The following is an 8,843-nucleotide window of genomic DNA, read 5'->3' as shown; positions in this document are numbered from 1 at the left end:
CCCTTCCCATCGCCATGGCTCCGACGAAGAAGGGAAGAGGGAAGAAACCCATGCCTCCGCCTTGCTCGCCGCCGTTGGCGGCCCCCGCCGAGGGCTTGGGCAAGGTCAGCTTGGCTCTGGCCACTATCTTCAACGAATGCGGGAGGACGACGGCCTGGCCCGCGTCTCACTTCTCCATCGACAGCATAGTCACCGAGGTCCAGTATTTCACCGACGCCCTGTGGGTGGGTCTGGTTCCCCCCTTTTCTGATTTCTTCAATGCCGTGCTTTCCCACTATCAGATCCACATGATGCATCTGGGTCCTGAATCCATCACCCTTCTTTCAGTCTTCGCCTTCGTTTGCGAGGCAATGATGGGCATCCTTCCTTCGGTTGCCTTGCTGCGCCACTTCTTCTCTCTGTGTCTTGTCGACCCTACCCAATGTTGGGCGTGTGTGAGCTTCGTTGCCGCGTCTGAGACAGCGGCCTCAGGGATTGACTTCAGGCTCCCTCTGCCCGCGGTTGGGTTCCGCGAGCGGTGGCTGTATGTGGATGCAGGGGTGCCCAGCCCCCTACTATCAGAGCCAACTTCGCCTGCTGTCCTCAATTCGGGCTGGGGTCAGGAGACGCTTGAGAGCCCCCAGCTCATCTTCGTCTGGCACCGCTTCGCGTTCTTGAGGTCGATTGGCGTGACAGCGCCCAAGGTGGTGAAGGAGTTCCTGCTTCGCCGCATTGCTCCTCTCCAACGCCACTCCCGCCAGATGTGGGCCTTCAACGGGCGTGATGATCGTATGAGGCTCTAGGAAGAGGACCTGACACCTGAAGTGCTGAGGACAGTGCTCTTGATCTTGACTGGGGACCCCAACCCTGGCAGCATCCAGCAGGGAGGGGCCTTGTTGTACCTCTGCCAGAACAGGGGCGATTTTGTGAATCAGATGCCTATCTTTGATGAGTGGGGGCCGCACCCCTCCGGCCTCCGGGGGTCTCGCGAGAACCCAGTGACGGTGACTGTCCTTCCAGTCGGCCAAGGCGACTCTTCCTCAAGTGGCGCAGCAGGAAGGCATGAGGCACCAAAGGCCGAGGGGGCTCCCGGCGGGGTGACAGCGTCGGGCGATGCTCATGAGGGAGCAGCTCTCGGGGCCCGTGCCGCTGAGGCTGTGGGTGGCAAGCAGCTGCCCTCAGCGCCTGTGACTGAGGCCCCTGAGGCTCCAGCCGCTTCTCTTGGCGAGGCGATTGGCAGCGCGCATCTGGCAGGCGCCCCTGACGCGGATCGCCTTGACGCTCCGTCTTCGTCGCAGGTTGATCCCTGCGCTCAACTCTTGGGCCGCTTCCGCGTGGACTTTGAGGCCCTACGGAAGAGAAGGGAGGCCCTGGGCGACGATTACCCTTGTCGCCTACTGAAGCGTAGGAAGTACTTCGCCACTGATGAGTAAGCCTTCTCCTTACCCAGCTCCCAATCCTTCTGTTGCTTTTACTGATCCTTGCACCGCAGGCCCCTTCCAGCCGAGCTCGCGGAGATGGCTGAGGTGCCGTCCCCCTTGGCTTCGCCCCCTCCATCGTCCTCAAGCGCTCCGAGCAGCAGAGCCCTTGTGGTGAGGGCGATCGGAGAGGCGAACCATCCCGAGGCGCATCGTGGCCCTGCACACCTCGCGATCCTCCTTCGCGGGCCTTCTCGTGGCATAGTCAGCCTGCCGTGGGCTTCTCGCCTGGTCGTGGACTGCGATTGGCCGAGGCGCTCCCTGCGCTCTTCATCTGGGGACGAGCTGGCTCCAGGCCGGGCTTCTGGCGTGGCGTGCCCGGCCGTCGCGAGGGTGCCAGCCCCCAGCGACCTGCCCGGAGGGGGAGTGCTGATTCATGGCCCTGGCGCTTGCTTGGGGCAGATGATGGTGTGGAAGACGTGCTCGAGCGCGCTCGGGAGCGGCGCGCTCTTCGCCAAGGATTCCTTCGAAGGGCGGCTGACGCGGTGAGCCTTCTTGGTGAGGAGCTTGCTGATGAAGACGCGCGCCTTGAGGCCGAGGGCCTGCGCCTGGCTGCAGAGAGGCGCGAGCTGGAGGGCGCCATAGCCCTTGCACGCCGTCAGCGCGATCTTGACGACGTAGAGGCCAAGGCGACGCTGGTGGCCTCTCGGGAGGCCCGATCTTGGGCCGCTGAGGAGGCCCGGGAAGCTGACCGACGGCGAGAGGCGGCGGAGGAGCGGGCTCAGGAGCTCCTGGCCTGGTGCCACTCACTGGAGGAGCAAGTGGAGCTATGCGAGGCAGCCCTCGCATGGATGAAGGTGGTCTTTGGCGACCCAGCAGAGCTCCAGAAGGGTGAGGAGGCGCTGACGCTGGAAGCCGTCGAACGTACCCGCGGGTACGAGCGTCTAGAGATGAGGGAGCGCTTGGTGACGCAGGCGGAGGATGATGTCACTGCACGGGAAGCCCGTGTCCTGGAGGAAGTCGGACGTCGGGTGGCGATGGCGCGCTTGAACCTCGAGCACAAGTTCGAGGAGAAGCTGGGGTTGACCCGGGCCGAGGCTGAAGGTAGGACTGCTGCCTTGAGGGCCAAGCTGGAGGAAGCGACGCGACGGGCCGATCCTTTTCGGGCCACCCTTGAGGTAGCGCAAGGGGAGTCAACCACCTCCCAGGCCGAGGTGCTCCTTCTTCGCCAGCGGGTGGAGGAGGCTGAGGTCGTCGCGCGCCAGAATGCGGACGATATACGTCAGCGGCGGATCCTGGAGCATGAGCACGGCCCCATGCTCTCCACGCTCTGGGAGAGAGCCAACACAGCCTTGGGCAACATTTGTGAGGCGGCTGTTGGCAAACCGCATGCAGTCAACTACGCCGGCAACCTTCAGTTCTTCACCGACGTGGTGACGCAGCTGGAGGCGCGGTCGGTCAGGGCTAACAGGTTGGTGGAGGAGAGGAGCCGCGCCCTACTCGGGCGCGCCTTTTCTCGCGTCTTCAGCCATCTCCGGAACATGGATCTCCACTTCGATTTCGATGCCGCCATCGCCCCAGTCCCCCAGGCCGTCCAAGACGACCTGGCGCACTGGGTGGAAGACAATGTGGATGCTCTTGTCAGGGCCTTCGCTTCAGACAACGACGGTGTGATCGTGGCTGCCGATGAGGGCGGTGTGGTGAACGGCCCTGCCGCCGCTGGCGGCGACGCAGGCAGCGATGGCGAGTCCAGCGACACCAGCAACGGTTCAGGTGGTGCTCCTGAGGACGCATTGGGGGATTTATCCGACTGATTGTGCATCGTTCCTGCTTCCTTACCCTGCATCAATAGAACTCGGGTTTTGGCCTGATGGCTGTGAGAGCATTTTGGAGGGGGGGCTCATTTAAAACTTGTGTTCATCGTATTAGTAGACGTTACATTCCCCATGCGCCCGCACCAAGTGGTTGGCTTAAGCGACGCGCTGGTCGGCTAGTTTACCTTTGTCCCGTGCGGGCCCTGAGGTAGCCTGTGGGAGGCTGTGGTGTCCCAAGTGTTCTCTGATCGAATCCGTAGGCTCTGCAGTAAAAAACCCTCCTGAGAGGACGCGGTGGCGGCAGTCTGGGCTGCGCGCAAGCTGGGCCTGACCCGGCTCGCGAGGGGCTCACGAGGGGAGGCAGCTGAGGCGAAGTGGTAATCAAAACGCGAGAAATTACTCGAACAAGACTAAGCACCCCTTCCCCGAACACACGCAAATCTCAAATTCGAATCCAACTTAAATCCAGCGGGGGAAAGTGACAACCAAAGGGAAAAGCAATGAAAGCAGACAAAAGGCCGCGTCCGGCACCTAATCTAGTCTTGGACGTCTTCTCACCAGCGCGGAGCTAAGTGCTGCCACTGGGCGTGGGAGGGAGCCCCAGGGCTTGAGGCCAGCACCCCTGAGACTCCGGGGCGTGTACAACCCACTCATTATTACGTGAGAGTGTCATGGGGCGGCGAGCTTCACAGGCACTGGGCCTTCTTCACAGGTACCGGCCTTGCTTCATATCGCCAGACGAGGGCCCCGCCTTGCGCCATACTCTAGTGCCATCAAGGACGACCGGAAACCAGGACGCCGCTGATGGGGTAGAGCGGTCGCCAGCGGTTCCCCCGACGACCACGGGTCCTCCGCCAGGGCCAGGCCCTGAGGCACCTCCCTAGCAGAGGGCCTACCTCCTGAGAACACCTTGCTCCGAACGCCGCGGTGGTGATGTCGGATCTCGGCCCCTCTCCTGCAGCCCCCTGCGCCCTCCTCCCGAGGGGTAGGAGACTGTGGGAGCGGGGCAACTGCTCGCTGTGGCGACCTGCACCTCCTGAGATCCATGATTAGCGTATGCCTGCTCCTGAGGAATTAGCGGTACCCGATAATTGTTGCCTCCAGCATGGCCAGTGGGACCGTCCCGGGGCTCCCGGAAGGGCTCAGCTTCTGGCGCCTCGTCCCCCTAGCTTGGGCTGAGGAGCGAGCCTTGTTCGCCCTCGTGAGGGTATCCTTGGTCCATCATGAGGGGCACGTATTCTTCTGGCGCCATCATCCCGAAGGCCATGCCGTAGTGCTCCGCGTGCCATGCAGTCCTGCTTGACGCGCCCACCGTGGGGTCGTAGCGCGGCTGTCCACCGTGGCCGTGGGTCGCGTCGAGTCCTTCTTCTTCGCGGACCAGGAGCGGGGGCAGCGCCGCCGCCGGTCCGGTGCCGACAGCTTCGCTGGCGTTGGAGTAGCCTTGGAGCCCGCGGGCGCACGCGGAGCCCCCGCGCGGGCCGCCCTGGGCTTGAGATGGGAGCTGGGTGCAGAAGGGGTGAGCCCACGAGGCGGCGAAGCCCAGGAGCTCTGCCACCCGCTCCAGCAGCACATCGCGGCCACCCTCCAGCAGCCTGCACTGCAGCAGCTCTCGGGCCACCGTGAGCGCGGCCCTCGAGTTCGCCTGCTCCCGGCGGGTGTACAATGTCGTGGTCGCGGCGTGATTGGAGGCCCTTGCTGCCGACCGCGCCTGCCGCGGTGTGGGAGCTGTCGAAGCCTATCCACGTCGCCCGCGGCCCGCAGCGCCCTGCGGACCGCGAGCTGCCTGGGGCATGGGATCGCCCGAGGCGAGCGGCTCTGCGCAGGCAGGCCACGCCGCCCATGGATCCGGGTTGCCCGCCTGGTCGCCGGACATGGTGATGACGACACGATGGGACACGAAGCGGTAGAAGGTGGATTCCGGCGCACCCCTACCTGGCACCCCAAATGTCGGATTTCGGGTTCTGGCAGACCCTTGAGGTTCGAACACTGGGGTGCGCGCAGAGATTTCGCCTTCTACCTACCTGCACCCCTCCGCCTCGCTAAGATCTAAGCTATGAAAAGAACAGCACAAGAGACACAGGGTTTATACTGGTTCGGGCCACCATTGTGGTGTAATATCCTACTCCAGTGTGTGGTGTGGTGGATTGCCTCTTGGGCTGATGATGATGAGCAATACAAGGAAGAACAACCTCGCGAGGGTCTGTTCTTGGCTGGGGGTGAACTGCTAGGAGGAGTTCAGTCACCCTTCTCTCTCTCTCTTCTTGATTCTCTCTCCGATTCTGATCCCTCTACCCTGGGGGTGGCTAGTCCTATTTATAGGCAAAGGCCTTGGGCCTCTTCCCAAATATTGAGCGAGAAGGGCGCCAACAATTGGCCATTTTGAAGGGGAACATCTGGTACACTTATCCTGACTAAAGTTGGTCCTCGCCTGCCAAAGGCTCTGGTGGTGACGCTGGCTTGGGCTCCACAATGACTTCCTCCCTGCCGTTGGACTGGTCTTGGTCTCGTTGCAGAGGACACTGCGCGGGCTGGCACCCGCCTGGCGCCTTTGGTCGTCATGGCTTGCGTCACGGGCACCTTGTGAGGTACCCCGCCTTGATCTCTCCGCCTCCTCGCGAGCCAGCCTGATGAGGCCGTGCCTGAGGAAGCTCCGTGTCATCCGCCCCGCGAGGCTTGGCCCCTCGCGAGGGTCTTGGGTCTGTGTTGATGAAGATGGGCCGTGTTGGGCCCCCTTTGAGCCACGCCGCAGGCAGGCAAGTCTGGGGACCCCCATTCCCAGAACGCCGACATAGCTGGGAGTAGTTTTAGGATGGGTGACCAACCGAGAAGTTGCTCCCGGGTGCGCACGAGTGAGGACAAAGTGCGCAGAAAAGACTGGTATTGATCTGTGGGGCCAGTCTAGATCCTACCAGGAGTAACGACCACCGGCGGGTGTGTCCGGGGCGTTACAAGTTGGTATCAGAGCCGACCCTCGATGTTACATGGATGTTTGCATATAGGTGTGTGGTCATGTTGTGCATGACATTTGTGACCCGTTGTGGCACATGGCATGGCACATGTGCCGGACTAGATGCACAGACGTTTGTGCCAAGAGGGAATGTTCCTGTGGCCCAACGAGGACGTCGGTTCCTCTGAGTGGGGGTGTATGTGATAGGTTGGCTTAATAGGAATGATAGACTACTCATATCAATAAGGAATTCCTTCTTTTTCTGGGAGCCCATTCGGACAGAACTCCAAAGTTAAGCGTGCTCATCTTGGAGTAGTTTCAGGATGGGTGACCAACTGGGAAGTTGCTCCCGGGTGCGCACGAGTGAGGACAAAGTGCGCAGAAAATACTAGTATTGATCTATAGGGCCAGTCTATATCCTGCCAGGAGTAACGACCACCGGCGGGTGTGTCCAGGGCGTTACAGTAACCCCAAAGACACAAAATATGCTTATCATGAGCACATGGCTCTCGCTTCAAGGCAATTTTGGAGCAAGAAGAACTCAAGGCCCAACTTCAAAAAGAACGACTCAAGTGGCGCCAAGGGCAAGCAACGCGTGAGGACATGCTATAATTGTGGCAATGTGAGCCACTTTGTTGTGGAGTGCCCATATGAGAAGAGGGAAGACAATGGTGGCAAGCTCATCCGAAAAGACAAGGCCAAGTCCTTCCCCAACAAGAACAACTTCACCAAGAAGACTCCTCCCAAGGGGTTAGTGGCACAAGAAGAGTACAATGAGGATGATGAAGATGGTGAGACGGTTGACATGGCCTCTGTTGCCATTGCAACAACTCCACGGGTGTCCCTCTTCGACTCACCCAACGAGAACATTACCGCCAAGTGCCTCATGGCCAAAGCCACCAACAAGGTAACCCCCAACATCAAAACCACCATCACTACTAATCCCTCATTGACGGATTGCATTGATGAAAGTGAGGGGTCTAATGAGGAAGAAATGAATTTGAGTCTTTTGTGAGTAAGCTCAAGGGTAAATCCAAGAAGCACTTTGTTGCTCTCTTGGAACAACTTGGTGAAGCCAATGACATGATCGAGGCTCACGAAGACACCATATCTAAGATGCAGGGGCATAGTCGTGACTATGCCGATGAGATATTGGATCTCTCTAATGCTCTTGAGGAAGAGCGTGGCCATCGTTTGGCTCTTGAGGAGTCACACAATGGTGGTCATGCTAAATTAAAGAAAGATCTTGATCATGCTCTTGTTGTATCTCATGTGCTCAATTCTGAGAAGGTCAAACTTGGGGTTGATCTTGCTAGACTCAAGGAGGAGTTAGGCTCACAAGGCCTTGAAGGGTGCTCATGCTATCCTCAAAGAGTCTCATGATCAACTCCAAGTGAAGCTAACCAAGGAGAAAGCCACATTTCCTCATATGGTTTTAGTTGATAATGCAAATGCTACTAACCCGTGTTGTGAGCATGTGCATCTTGTGGAGGAGAATGCAAAGTTGAAGGAGCAACTTGAGAAAGGCCTTGTGTCTTGCATACAAGGAGAGAAGAACCTCAACGACCTTTTGAGCAATCAAAAGGAGGTTGTGGGCAAGGAGGGAATTGGGTTTGCACCCAAGTCCAAGAACAAGAAGAAGAATGACAAGGTCAAACGACCTCCTCCTCTCAAGCAAACATTTGTGAAGGAGGAAGGGGGTGCTCCTAAGGATAAGAAGAACAATGTGAAGGGTGGTGGTGTCAAGAAGGGAAATGCCACCCCTTCCAAAAAAGCCGGCGACTTTAACCCTTATTACGTGTTATGTCGTGCTAGTGATGGGCATGTTTATGCTAAATTTGTTGGTTCTCCTTATGAGTACATTGAATGGTCTATTTGGGGTCCTAAGACCCTTGTTACTAACATCAAAGGACCCATTACAAAATGGGTACCTAAAACCAAGCATTGATCTCTTGTAGGTGTTTGCTTCCGGTGGGGGGTCATGGTTGCTTGATAGTGGAGCCACAAATCATATGATCGGAAGCAAGGACTTGGTGGTGGTCGTGCACAAGATTTCATCTATGCCCACCAATGTCGAGTGGGGTGACGCCTCGTCTTGTAAGGTATTGGGTCTTGGCAAGGTTGTCATTTCTCATGACCTCACAATCCAGAAGTCATGCTTGTCGAGTCCCTTGCATACAACTTACTTTTCGTTCGTCAACTTGCACTCATGGGCTTTGCCAGTTTCTTTGATATTGATACCGTGGCCCTCTTTTAGAGCAAGACTCTTAAAGTAGCCTCTATTGGGCATGTCGAGAACGGTCTTTATGTGATTAACTTTTCAAAGCGACCCACTAAGACCGCGACATGCCTAATGGCTAAAGTTGATGTGGGATGGCTTTGGCATCGCCGTTTAGCCCATGTCAATATGAGATCTTTGCAAAGTATTCTCAAGGGGGACCATGTTCGTGGACTAACAAATGTTAGTTTTGGCAAAGATCGTGCTTGCAGTGCTTGTATCAAAGGAAAGCTACATGAGAAGGCTCACCCTCCCACTACTATCATATACTCGAAGAGGCCCTTGGAGCTCCATCACTTGGATCTCTTTAGACCTCCATCCTTTGATAGTCTTGGGGGTAGAAAGTATTGCTTGGTGATTGTGGATGGTTATTCAAGATACACTTGGGTATATTTCTTCAAGAGGAA

This window comes from Triticum dicoccoides, chromosome 3A (genome assembly GCF_002162155.2).
Source record: "Triticum dicoccoides isolate Atlit2015 ecotype Zavitan chromosome 3A, WEW_v2.0, whole genome shotgun sequence".
NCBI lineage: Eukaryota > Viridiplantae > Streptophyta > Magnoliopsida > Poales > Poaceae > Triticum > Triticum dicoccoides.
The sequence above is the reverse complement of the archived record's forward strand: the minus strand, read 5'-3'. Positions refer to the sequence as shown.